This window comes from Crocuta crocuta, unplaced genomic scaffold (genome assembly GCF_008692635.1).
Source record: "Crocuta crocuta isolate KB4526 unplaced genomic scaffold, BGI_CrCroc_1.0 scaffold197, whole genome shotgun sequence".
Lineage (NCBI taxonomy): Eukaryota > Metazoa > Chordata > Mammalia > Carnivora > Hyaenidae > Crocuta > Crocuta crocuta.
Window position 1 is genome coordinate 8,324,394 of NW_027532002.1, and position 14,160 is coordinate 8,338,553.

General features: G+C 47.7%; 1 protein-coding gene across 2 annotated transcripts in view; it reads left to right on the forward strand.

Annotated features, from left to right (window-relative positions):
- Window positions 1-14,160, forward strand: part of JAZF1 (JAZF zinc finger 1) — a 231,090-nt gene that overhangs the window by 42,887 nt on the left and 174,043 nt on the right. Inside the window, exon 1 of one of the 2 annotated variants that reach the window (XM_077775404.1) lies at window positions 7,886-7,921. The exons of the other annotated variant lie outside the window; for it this stretch is intronic. The gene's annotated coding sequence lies outside the window, so the exon portion shown is untranslated. Of the gene's footprint in view, window positions 1-7,885; window positions 7,922-14,160 lie in introns of those variants that run through there. 2 annotated transcript variants of the gene reach the window in all.

Genomic DNA, 14,160 nt, shown 5'->3' on the forward strand with positions numbered 1-14,160 from the left:
ACTACTCAGAGATTAATTTGGAGGCTTTATTGTGCTTGTGCAGGCAAGGGCTGACACCCCTGTCTCACAGCTTCACACCCCATGCTGTAGGGAAAGAAAACACGCATTGGGGCTGAATCCCAGCCTCCTACCAATTACATGGCATTACCTTGGATGAGTCATTTGCATTGATGCCCCCTCGTTAAGTCCTTAGCTGTAAAAAGGAAATGCAGTATCTGCTTTGCAGAGTAGTTACGAGGATTAACGGAGATCGTGTAAGTACAGAGCCTGTTGTAGGGTAGGTCCTTGAAGACATCCTTGCTGCGCACCTTCCTCTTTACAGTGTAAGGTTTATGTTTGCCGTGGATTGAAGTCCTGAGGGAAAAGTGTTCTTCCCCACACCCTCCACCTCCATTACCATTTCTCTGTTCTTTTTTTTTCTTTGAGTTTATTTGTTTAAGCAATCTCTACACCTAACTTGGGGCTCAAACTCACAACCTTGAGATCAAGAGCTTTACGCTCTACCGACTGAGCCAGCCAGGCGTCCTGCAATTTCCCTGTTCTTCAGGAGCCCTGGCGTGGAGTCAGAGGCAGCGTCTCCTACACTTTTGCATTTCATGGGCCAGTAAAATTTTATCCAAAAAACTGTATCAACATACTCATGCTAACTTCTTTTGTGTCAGTAAAAGACTTTAAGAAACAGTACCACCTAGGGGCACCTGGGTGGCTCAGTTGATTAAGCAGCCAACTTCGGCTCTGGTCATGATCTCACAGTTTGTGAGTTCGAGCCCCGTGTCAGGCTCTGTGCTGACAGCTAGCTCAGAGCCTGAAGCCTGCTTCCGATTCTGTGTCTCCCTCTCTCTGACCCTGCCCCACTCACTGTGTCTCTCTCAAAAATAAACATTAAAAAAATTTTTTTAGGGGCTCCTGGGTGGCTTAGTTGGTTAGGCGTCCGACTTTCGCTTAGGTCATGATCTCGCGGTTCGTGGGTTCGGGCCCCGCATCGGGCTCTGTGCTGACTGCCAGCTCGGAGCCTGGAGCCTGTTTCAGTCTGTGACTCCCTCTCTCTCTGACCCTCCCCTGCTCACGCTGTCTCTCTCTCTCTCTCTCTCTCCTAGAAATAAATAAAATAAATAAATAAATAAATATTAAAAAAAAAATGAATGGTACCACCTATTGTCAATATCGTTTCACAGAAGATAGGATATTTTTATAACCAAAACAGACCTGCAAGTAAAGAATTGTCCTTGACATGTTTTGTCTCTTATTAGAGATCAGAAACAGGGCGTTTAGGAACCGTTTTTCTTCTGGCATCCCACACAAAGAAAGAGAATTTTCTGCTTTACCATGGAAGCAACAGTACTCTCTAAGTGTGCCCTTTGTGGAGCAGCGGCAGGGACGGGCTTGAGGATGGGGTGCGTAAGCCTGTCCATCCAGACTGTTTCTCCAGGGACAGGAGACAGTCCCCACCACACACACACGCACGCACGCACGCACGCACGCACGCACATGAGCCCACTCAGCTGTTACTACTTAGGGGCCAGAGTCTGTGCTGAGCCTGGGGCTTGGAGACTTTCACCAGCCCTAAATGCTCATAAATTAAAGAGTCTGTTTTTAAACATGGGTAATGGAAAAAGACACACTGGCAAATATGGGGGAAAGTGTGAAGCCCACTTGGGGCAGCAAATCAAATCCATTTCTAACCTGATGCAGTGGAAAACCGAGGTAAGGGGTGGATAGTAAGCCTTGCGACTTCAGCCGCTCTAGAGGCATCTCTTTCAAACCAGTCGGCATTCAGGAGTCATTTGTCCTCATTTCCAATGTTGGTCATTCGAAAAAGACTTTATTTGGTTCTGTTCCGTTGAGGGAACATTTAGTAAGTGACTACTAGGTATAGAGTTCTGTGTTAGGGGGAGGATATTTGGTGTTTCAGTGCTGGTGAGTCGCCTTGAGAATTATTCTTTTGACAAATATACAAATGATAAAGGCCATTTATGTTTGTTTAATGTTTGTTTATGCTTAAAAAAATAGCATTTGCATGGTGCTGGCAATCATTACACTAATGATATTGGCGCTGTTGATCCAGTTCCTACATGAGATACAGTATTCGACATCCGTCTCGTGCATGCGTTGGAGACATTCCAGTCTCCTGAAGGGACCTGGGGCTCAAGGGGAGAAGGAGCTCATAGAGGCTCGAAATCATGACTTTTATTGGGCTGCAAGTGCCACAGACTGTCAGTTTGGTGCCCGGAAGGTTAGAAGTTTTTGCATCGGTGCTACATTCCCCTTCTCTTGCCTTTGTATCCCTCTCTGGGCAACGATATTCTCTTGGCCCTAGTTTTAGAGGGAGTGAGAAAAACAGACTGCCCCCATCCACCCGGCTCTAAGGCTTCGGGCAGGTGGTTCAGGCTAGCTCTGGGCTTCGGAGAGGAATGCTTTTCGTACTTATTCCTCCCTTGGAGAGCTTTTCCTTAGCTTCATCTTTAGAAGTATCTTGTTGCTGTTGGCGACAGGATGAGGTTGTAAGCTTGGGACCAGACCCAACAAAGCCTCCTGACTGGCTGTCATCTAGACGGTAGAGGAGCTCCTCATGACCAGTGACAGTGACAGTAAGTTCTGTTTTGTCCTGGCCTGACCTGGTTTACACATTTGTCCTGGCGTGACTATTAACAGTGTCCCCTTTCACTCCGAGAGGTGTCCCTGTGGTTCGGACAATAAGTGATATCACTATACTTATGAGTCACTGACATATAACCACCCCATCTCACTTGTGGGAAGTTTGGTGCCAAAGCTCGGAATAGTAACCGTGTGCATTTGGCTCGAGTAACCCCCGCCCCACCCCACCTCTCATGAACCTGTAGCCACTGTGGAAGGCTGGTCTAGAATTTAGGGTTTCAGAAACTTGGCCAGAAAACTTTCCGTTTCACAGAAGTCCAACATCTGGTGGTGTGAGGGCCATCCAAGATGAAATACGCCACCAAACCAGAAATGATGGTCTCAGAGTTGAGGGTATGATTTCAAAGTAGAACCCTAAACCCCAGGTTGGGCTCTTGACCAATCTTCGCTGACAGACAGCGTCCTCCAGCTTTCCAGAGCTAGTATATTTTCAAATGACCTGTTTTTCTTTTTGAATAATTAAATGATATCATAGGAAGAGTCTGAGTGTGGACGTGGACTCAGAATAGAACTTGAATATCATTATGTGGTTTTTTTTTTTAATGTTTTATTTATTTCTGAGAGAGAGACAGCATGAGCAGGGGAGGGTCAGAGAGAGAGGGACACACAGAATCTGAAACAGGCTCCAGGCTCTGAGCTGGCAGTCAGCACAGAGCCCGACGCGGGGCTCGAACCCACGAACCGCGAGATCATGACCTGAGCCGAAGTCGGACACTCAACCGACTGAGCCACCCAGGTGCCCCTGTTTTGTTTTGTTTTTAATGTTTATTCATTTTTGAGTGAGAGAGAGAGAGAGAGACCTTCTTACTCACCTGTCTGCTCCCGGAGGGCAGGAACACTAGTCTGTCTGGTTCCCTTCACCATTCTCTCCAGCATCTAGCCCCATGATGGACTTATTAGCAGATACCCCGAAATACGTGTGAGTATTTTCTGAATGAATGAGTGGTTGAAGATGGGCTGATCATTAAATTCTCTCCCCAGGGGTTAAGTTAGGTTGGTAAGTGGCTCCGAACTTGAAAATCATACGTGTAATAGGGTTGCATCTATCTAGCAAATTTTATTCTCGCTAATGTTGTGTATATGAGCTCTTGCATCGAATATTATTTAAATACCAGGAATCTGGAATTTCAGAATTCACTTCTAAACTCTTCAAGTAACTTCTTGATGTCCACTCAAAGCTCCAAGTTTTCCTCACACATAAAAACCTAATTTAAAAAGTGCTGTGGAATTATGCATTTTAAGACCTAGCTTTTGCGGGAGCTCAGCTCTGTCCATAATAGGCGAGGCATGGCAATGGGAATGATTTCAGCGAAACTATCATTCTGTATATTGGGAAAGGGAGAGGACACTAGTGGAAGTCCTTAGCAATTCCAAATCATCTCTGAGATCGTAGTGCTTCATGGTCGGACTCAGGTCTTCCTTCATGAAACCCTCTCAAAACCATGCGAGGCCATGGTCATCTTGTCTCAGTTTGAGCCCCTTACAGACATTTTTGTCTCTACTACTCCTTTTGGCGATCATTATTGTAGACCATTGTTTATTTCTCCTGTGTGTTGTCTTGTATCCTCAGCTAAAACACAGGCTTCAGAAATACATGGGCTTCATCTCACATGTCTTCTGATACTTCTTGGTGTTGAGCTAGCTTTATGTACTAAATGGGTGCTCAGTAATTTTTTTTATGAAGAGTGAAATATTAAACAAGGTCTTTAGGTTATAATATGTGGAAAGATAAAACTGACTCCATATTAAAGAAACAGCAGAGTGCACAAATGGAACTATGCTTGGATAGTTGATTATGGGTAACTTTTATTTTCTGTAATCTTCTACATTTCCCATTTTTTCTACAGTAGTGTCATCTTTTTATTATGTCTTTTTATTCTTTTTTAAAAGAAGGTACTCTTGGGGCGCCTGGGTGTCTCAGTCAGTTAAGCGTCCGACTTCGGCTCAGGTCATGATCTCATGGTTCGTGGCTTCGAGCCCCGTCTTGGGCTCCGTGCTGACAGCTAGCTCAGAGGCTGGATCCTGCTTCAGATTCTGTGTCTCCCTCTCTCTCTGACCCTCCCCTGCTCATACCGTCTCTCTCTCTCTCTCTCGGAAATAAATAAAAACATTTAAAAAATTTTTTTAAATAAAATAAAAGAAGGTACTCTGGGGCCCTATTTATCATTAGAGCCTTGTGAGGAAAAGATCTGGGGGCTAGACAATCTTAATGGAACATCATTAACCCGTTTGTCAGGATGGTTGGGATGAGGTGCTGCTGACTTCGTTATTTTGGTGGAAATTTGCAAAGGTAGGTCTGGAAAAGCAGTTAAGGGCGGCAGGGCTGCCGTGGTGTGTTTCTGGAGCTGTGCTTTCGAACCGCGAAGTTACATAATGCGGAAAATTAGACGATAACCCAATTTTCTTAACAAACCCCTTACAAAATATGTGTATGGAGATAGTGTGCAATTGTCTCTGATTTTCCTAATAAGCACATCCTCGCGTCTTTGGACCTGGATTTCATAGCAAGTAACAGTGAGCAGGTGTGGCTCTGATAGTGGTTGTCCTTCGTTGAGCCTGTCTCATGTCTCTTCACTTCATTATCTCATTTAATCTTCGCAGCAACCAAAGGAGTCCAGTGCTATTCTTCACTCATATTTTATTGACGGGGAACCTGAGACCAAAAGAGCCTGATTCATTTGCCCAAAGTGACCTGGCATAGGGAGGCGCCAGGCCAGATGCTCTTCGAGCATCTGCTGTGCACACGGCCCTCTGCTGTGTGCGTTGTGACATGTGCCCTCAAGTAGCCCAAATAGTAGCTGAAATAACCTCTGGGGAAAGAGGGTACAGAGATGAAAAAGCTGGGTGATGTAGACCCAGGCAACACCTGGGGAGCACAGAGGAAGCACGAACTTGTCAGGCGCCTCAGCCTGGTGCTCAGCACCCTCCGTCCCCCCAGCCTGGCCCTGCCCCCCATTCCTGCCCTTGACCATCGTGAGCCCACCAGGCTCACACTCACTCCCGCTTTTGCGGCTGTCTTGCTGCACCTGCGGCTCCCTCCACCTGCTAACCATGATCATTATCATCTGTGTGTCCTTAGTGGGTGCTGAGCCATCACCTTGCATATTATTTCGTTCACTCCTCAGAACTATCGAATGAAAGGAATTTGTGTCCCTCCCTGCTTTTCAGATACAGAAACCAAGGTTTTGAGAGCTTGGGTCACATGCTCAGATGCATAGATAGGAAGTAAGGGGCCTATGAATTGAGGCCTGGTGTTTCTGAGTCCCCAGGCCCGTGACTTTAACCACTCTGCTGTAAACGCCTTTATGCCCATCTTTACGTGCCCCAAACTCTCATCCTAAAACACAGACACTGCACAGGAGCAGTGTATGTTTCCTCGTATCTCCCACACCAGAACTCTCCTGGCCCATGCTGGCCTTTCTCCACTTCTCCTTTTCTTTCTGCCACCGGGACCATCATCTTCCTCCTCTTGGGCCGTGGGGTTGTGCAAGATGGAGGAATTCTGGCATATATCCATGACCGGGTTGCTCCTTGGGTCTGGTGGCAAAGAGAGATTTAATTTTGAAATTCCAAAGAACCAGGTTCTTTCTCTGTTTCCTTCCTCCCTCTCTCAGATCTCAATGGGGAAGGGGGAGGGAGGGGGTTGGTATTTGAAAGCTCCAGCTGCCATTTGCCTTTCACTTTTAAAACAACCAGTAAGTTGTAGTAACTCTCCTACCCTGAACCTCAGGCGCCAGATAAGAAGCACTGCTCGGCCAAGAGTTGCACGTGCTTGCAAACAGTGACATTTATTAGAAATACCAGCACGTATACCATCTGAGCCCGAAGGCCAGTGTCTCCAGCATACGTGTTCCTTGATACAGCAGCAGCTACCTTTCCTCACTTCTGTTTCCATGGTGTGCAAACAGTGAGCCTGTGGTTGAGAAAACATTTGAAGTTTTCTAAATGCTGCAGAATTGACAGATGGTAGTCATATTAATACGCAGGTCCGTTTTGCTTTGGGGCCACCTAAGTGTCATGATACTTGCAGCCACAAGATGTCAGTATGGTATCAGTGCTGAGCGGCAGAATAACCGCGGGGCTTCCCTCAGTTTATAAATCATAACAGGAAGACACAGTCAAGGCCCTGGGGTTGCCTCACCCCTTTCCTTCTGCTGCAGGATTAGCCCACATACTGCCTTTCCTGTTCATTTTCCGTGTGCAGTTTTCCATTGGCTCACACCTCATCAGGAGTTTTCTTAGCACCCTCTCTAAATTTAAATGCTTTTCCTAACTCCTACGTAGATCACAAATAAGCTCAGGAATCCCCCCATTCTGGCGTTCTCTGCACTTTAAAAAATTTCCAGAAGGATTTAGGTGAGAGCGTAGTTTTATCTCTCGTCAGAGGGAGAGTTGTAAGTAGATCAGGATGCGGGGAGAAAACCATGTTCTATCTCGAGTGATAGTACTGTTGAGGGTGGCTTTCTCTCTTCTTCCCTCCTCCTCTTTCTGTGAAAGCTTAACCTAGAGAGAAGAAAGTAGGAGCTGGTATAAACTAAGCAAAGCAAGCAAAAGATGGGAACCTGGTGCTCAGGGAAGAATACACGAGCTGAGGCCCTGGTGTGCTTCTTTATCCTTCCCAGAGAGGTAGTAGGTAGGTTATCCCCTATTTTCTGATGAAGAAAGATGGAATCCTTTTTCCCATAGTCCGTTACCTAGTAACTCGTAAACTAGTGACAGGGCCTGGATTTGGACCCAGGTCTGTTTGTCCCCAGAGCCTGTGCCCACCGAAAGGCCGATAACATTACTCTTGCTCAACCGTGTATGTCATTTCAAAAACGAGGAAGAGCCTAGAGAAACCGTGAATGCCCTGGACAGCAAATATCTGTTAAGCCCTGGCCACACACAGAAGAGACAATGTTGTGAAGAATACAAAGACCCTATTAAATCTATTTTCTGCTCTCAAGAAGCAAAATAAGGTCAAGGAAGGAGACAGGAAGAGACGTGGATACACAGGTCGATAGAAAACAATCAGAAGGCAGTGACGTTTCCTTGTCATCGTGGAGGGCTGGCAAAATAGAGAGCAGAGCTCCAGTCCAGGGCGAGCGCCAGCCCTCCTGTGGGCTCTTTATTGGATCAGCCTGAAATAAATCTGATCAATGGAAAGAGCGGTGCTCAGGTGGCCTCTACCCTGACATTCTGAGGTTCTGAAATGGAATAGGAGAAGGGGGGATAATCCAAGTCGGTAGAGGTTGCCACCCAAGCACGCCTTTGTAAACCAGACATGGTAAGATTAGGCTTAATCCTCTCTTTAGGTGGTCTGCTGCAGCGAGGACAGGTGAAGGCAAGAGAGGAGGGCCAGCGTGGTATGGCCAGACGGGCTCCAGTTTCCCAGTCCGTGGCTTAGATGTGCAGGAGAGCAGATCTGAAGCTTCTGGAAAGATCTGGGAGGGGAAATAGCAGAGTGCCTCTGGAATATAACTTTAGAAGCACTGTGTCAGGGTGAAGAGCTTGGCGAGGAAGCCACAGGGATGACTGAACATTTGAAAAATAAGACCTGAGAGGAGAGGTTAGAGAAACAGGGGTTATGTAACCTGGAGCTCCTCAGAGGTGACTTTGGCCGGCTCCTTCGAGAACAGGACTCCCAGTATCTCAGTCCAGGGAGCAGGGACTGACCCCGTTTGTCCGTATCGGGTGAGGACAGACTCGAGCTGAGCCATGCAAATCCTAGATTTGATCCGTGGAAAAGTTCTCCCTGTGTTGCAGCCGGGAAACGTGGACGACATCATGGAGAGAAGTTTGTAGAAGTTTCTTTTCTTCCTTTCTTAAAAAAACCAAGAATAGAGTGGGGCCCTTTTTCTAATTATGTGGCTGGAGGACAGGCTTAACCTGAGACTATAGGATATTTTGTGTCTCCTACTGTGAATGTTTGGTCTGAGGGGAATATGATTGGCCCAGAGAATATGAACTTTTGCATGATACTAAATCGTGGGGCACCTGGGTGGCTCAGTCGTTAAGCATCTGACTTCAGCTCAGGTCATGGTCTCACAGTTGATGAGTTTAAGCCCTGCTTCGGGTAAAACATGAGCCCTGGGTGAGCCCAGCTTCTCTCTCTCTGCTCCATGAGGAATCCTCTCTCTCTCTCTCCCTTGCTCACTTGTGCCCTTTCTCTCTCTTAAAAAAGAAAATAGTGTTTTTAATAACGACTTCTGGAGAGGATGGCCGTATAAATTTTTTTGATCTGCAAACACTTTGGAGAATGAAACGGGATGCTATTAATAAAATGACATTGTCCCCGACAAACAGTAACATATGGTCACCCTGATTCTGAGGATATCTTGCTAGAGTAGTTTTCTAAACACATAAATCCCATGTTGTCCCTGCTTCTGTGGCTTCCCATGGCACTTACCTAAAACCCAGGCTGTCTTCGGTGTGCCCCCAGGGCCTGGGTAAGCTGGCCCTCGCCCCTCTCCGGGCCCCGGCCCCGCACCCACTCGGGTCGTTGAGCACACTCAGCACATTCCCTCTTCCAGGCCTTTGCCCGTGTGGGGCCCTCCACCCGGAGCCTCGCTCCCCCGTCCCTGCCCTTTGCCCGGCTGGGTCCTCGTCATCCACCCCCTTTCTCCAGACAACCCTCCCGACCTCCTTCCTGCTGCCCTTCTCATCTTCCAGCCTGTGCCCTTCAAAGAAACGGTCACATGCTGAAATGCTTCCCTATTTGCTGTCTTTGGCTGTCTTCCACCAAAACGTACCCGCCGTGAGGGCAGGAATCATAGCTGGCCCCTTCACCGGGGACTCAATGTCCCACTTGGTGCTCAGGAGGGAGGAACGTGCAGCGCCAGTGACTCACCGCACGTGCCTCCACCGAGACCGATTCATCGCCTGACTTTCCTTTGCAGCCAGAAGTGCTAAGGTTCGAAAATAGGAATCATCTGCTTTCTAGAAATTCTTTCGTTCAACAGAATTGGCTGCACATTTAGAATACACAGCGCTGGGCTCACAGACGCCCGAAACTGCCCCTGGCCTTCTTCGACGTAGGGTGTCTGGCTGGAGAGGCAACGCAGAGTCGTTAACCAGGTTACGTAATGGTATATTCGGAATGCCAATGAAGAGATCAGGACTGTCCTTCCAGCCTCCCAACCTCCGTTCTAGCTGCTTCCTGACATAGTACACACGGTAGCATGTACTCTCTTCTTACCTCGTTGATGCTTTCCCTTCCTAGAATGTGAGCTCCACACTGAACGGATTTTCAGGACCTGGCGCACAGTAGGTGTTCAATAAATATTTCGTAGTGAAAGAATGAATGGGATAAAAGAAAGCAGAGACCCTGGCTGCATTTAGGACTCTAGTGGGCCCTTGCGGGCTAGGTTGGGTTTGACTCCGCTGTGGGGTGGGAGAGAAAACGGCTCAGAGTGGGATAATGGCACAGGTAAGGGGAGAGAGGAAGCAGTAGGTACAAAATGCTGACTTGTGTGGGGTAGAGAAGAGACCAGTAAGGTTTCAGTTTTCTTTATTGAACTCCCAAATGATGTTCCTTTCCCCCCTTTCCTCCATCCTCACTCATTTGGTCTGGGCGAGGCCCAAGGCAGAGGTGTCGGGGGAAGGCTGGCCGCCACACACATTCCTTGGTTTTGGCGCTAGAAGAGCCGAACGAAAATAGCCAGCCTCGGGAACATGTGGGCAGCCGGGAACGTCCGCGATCCCAGGGGTTAGAACGCAGTGTATGGGCTCTGCCCAGGCCTCTCGGCCCCCTTTCCCCTGCGTTCCCATCCTGGCGGGTTCACCGCCTGTTTCTAACCCCTTCTGAGGTCGGAAAATGCGAGAACCAGTACGTTTCTTGGTTTCTGCGACATCAGGAGTTCTGGACTGGCATGGAATCATTTCTCAGAGAGGCCCCCACGGCAAGGGGCGCGGGTTTTGCCCCTGACCAAATGCAGGCTGCGGTGAAGCAAAAGAAGGTACAAGGGAGTACCCACGTGGCTTGGTCTAAAGGCACAGATGGCCTCTGCCATCACAGTGCTGTGAAATTCCACCGCTCAGTCCACTCCCGTGGGCTCCGGGGCTTCCCCTGCCCTCGCTAAACTGCCACTGCTGTTGGAGGAGTAGCATCCTAAGGCAGCCCTCAGCTAACAGGGCTCTAGCCCGGCGTCAGGTCCGGAAGAACATGAGGATGACAGCAGTTTGGAAGAACGGTGGTTAGTGGGAGAGGTCAGGCAGAGACCGGAGCGGGGGAAGGACGTGGGACCAAGTTCACGTCCTCCACGGTTTTCCTCCACGGATAGTCCTGAGGTGTGGGGCGGGCGGTGTCCCCTCCGTGGCGACAGAGCCAGTGGTCCACACGGAGCGCAGACTGAAAGGATCCGGGACAGCTGTCTATGAGGGCCTGGGTTTCAGGCCTGCTTCCAACACAGCCGTTTGTCTGAACAAACAGTGGTCCGGACGCGTGTGTACGTATAATTTTTATGGTTGCCAAATGTAACATATTTGAAATTGTGGAATCTTTCAAACATAGTTTAAAGATACAGAAAATAACTCAGACACCCACCTGTGCATCTACCATCTTGTGAATGTCTCACTCAGGACAGCAGTCCCTAATCTGTTTAAACAACCTTTATTTTAGAATAGTTGTAGATTTTTTTTTTTTTTTTAAAGAGAGCACACAAGAGCAGGGGAGGGGCAGAGGGAGAGAGAGAATCCAAGCAGGCTGCATGCTTCACTCAGAGCTCCATGCGGTGCTTGATCCCACAGAATCCAGAATCAGACGCTCAATCGAATGAGCCGCCCAGGGGCCCCAGAATGGTTTTAGGTTTACAGAAACATTACAGATGGTATAGAATTCTATACTCCCATACCCAGCTTTCCCTGTGACTAATATCTGCCAATGCTATAATACATTTGTCACAATGATGAACCGAATTGATAACTAACTGAAGTTCATACTTTATTCATCTTTTACCTCGCGTCCCTTTTCTGTTCCAGGATCCCACATTACAGTTGGTCATTACATCACTTCATAGAGCCATGATGTTGCTGTGGCTGTGTGTACATGTGCCGTTTTATAGTCATTGCGCGGGGNACTAGATATGGAGAGAGAAGCCCTGGCTGGTTAGGGTCACAATTCCCTTTGTGTTGCTGTTCTGTGGCTCACGTGATTGGAGAGCAATGGGAAGGGTTGGCGATAATTCCTTCTTCCCGTTTCTGGGAACCAGTAACCAGTGCACTTGTGGGAAAACCCAATGCACTGGGCATTTTTTTTATTCCTTACCTTTGTCTCTTACGAAAGAAATTTCTGAACTGAGAGTAGTTGGAGAGGGAAAGGGAGCGAGTTTTAAGTAATTCTAGTACAGCATCTATTTGGGTGGCTATTAGAAACTTGGATTTTAAACCACTGTATTTTTACAGCTGTAGAATCTAGTGCTTGAGTTGATTTAACAAGCAGCCGTGGGTTTGTCTTCTGGCCTAAGTCTGCCACGGGTGCTCTGGGAAAACTTGATCTTGGGCCTATTTCTAGGAAAGTGTTCTGTAATTTTTTATTTAAACGTTGATGGCATTATATTGTTCTTACTGGCTATACCTTAATTTGGAATGGTAGTGAGCACGTGATAGATGGTTCAGCGGCGTAAGCCTTGAAATTTACAGCTTGTCAGTTGAGTTGGGAGTCCAGAGGGGGCGGTTTGCTGGGCTCTGGCCTGTGGCACTGTGGTGAGCAATCAGATAGGCTTAGAGACCTGTGCTGTCCCTCCTAGTGGCATTTCCCACAGTGTTACTGTCTTGGCCTGTCTTGGCCACACAACCCAGATGCTTTGCATCCTGGGTTGTCACGTGCTTCTGTGGGTCGCCTGAGATTACTAGGCAGCTTTGGTGGTTTTCGGTGCAGTGGTTCTGGAGATGGGGTCCTGAGGCCGCCACCTGGGAGCCCGTTAGAAATGTGGATTCTCAGGCCCCAGCCCAAAGCTCCAGGATCAGAAGCCCTAGGAGTGGAGCCCGGCAGTCTGAGCTGTCATAGGGCCCTCCCCTCGATTCGGACGCAGACTAAAAACTTGAGAAGCTCTGTTACTGACGAGCCCATGCCAAATGCCCCTCCTCTCTTCATCTGCACTTTCTTTTTCAGTCATTGGGCAGCCACCTTGTAGTTAATCTCATTAATATGCAGTGAGCGGGCTCTGGGCTGGGTGCCACGGCTGGCCTGCCTGGGGTGGAGGAATCAAGGGTGAACTGGCCACAGTGCATGTCCTTGGGAAGCTGAGCCACAGGTGTGGTTCTTAGGCCCCCACCCCCCATCCCCGGCATATTAGAGTCACCTGAGGAGCTTTTAAAACTCCAGGTGCCTTCATTTAGTGGGTCTTCCATCCCAGATCAATTAAGTCAGACTCTCTGGGCAATATCCAGGTGATCCAGGTGTAAACTACATTATATAACTCCCCAGTGAGGAAGGCAGGCCTTGTCGGAGAGAAAGCCTGTCAGGTAGTTTCACGCAATACGGTGAGTGTGAGGATGGTGGTCACCAGAGGGTGCGGTAGGAGCACACAGAAGGGTCACTGTCCCCAGGATTGAGTTGGGGTAAGGAGGTGGAAGTAGGTGCAAAGCTTTTCCGAAAGTTTTCTTGGAAGGAGAGCTAAAAGGAAGGCAAAAGCGTGGCTTCAATATGGATCCACAAGTGATTTCCAAACACGCTAGTAGAAGAGAGTCCCAGGAGATGGGCTTCCTTCTACAGTGTTCATCCCCCTGTATGCATCTTCATTGTTAATGACTGTGGACTTGAAGGGGCCAACGAGGCCACGTGCGAAGTAGATGGCCTGCCCTTTCATCCTGCATTCCTTCAGTGGAAATGCTTCTTCAGACTCGGTTCCAACACCACCTAGACCCCTAGAGCTCGCACTCATGATTTTAAGAGGAAGCGGCTCAGGGATGTAACCCATATCCTTCTTTGGTCTTCGGTGGTCATCCTGCCCAACGACACGGTTCTTCCCAAGAATTTTGACCTTTCTTTCCATGCTTTTGCTTAAGAGACTTTTTTTTTTAAGAAGTAAAGGGGATGTTTATATAATAATTCCTTATTCATGAGTCTCTCCTTTTTTGATTCAGAAGGTCAGGTGGGGAGATTTAATGTGAAATATTAGCTGTCTTTACCAATTGCCGTACCCTGTTACCATGCTGTACGCCAGAAATAGAAGCGACCTGTTTTCAATGACAGATCAAAATTTAGTGCTACGTTGATGGTCCAGAATGAAGATTTTTTGACACAGCGAATGAAATACATACCAGTGCATTTCTGGTTGTGATTTAGCTGACCAAGTAGCTCAGTTATAATTATATTATTTTTACTCCTGGAGATCATTACTCTGAATGAAAAATGCTTCAATGTCCAGACTATTAAGACGTGGACGGTGAACATTATTTAAAACAAAATTATTTTTTTCTTTCTGGACTGTTAACCAGCTTTATGAGCATGTGAAGGCTGGAATATGGCTGTTCGCATTTAAAATCAAATGAAAACATGGGAATGTTTTTCTGGGTTTTTTTTTT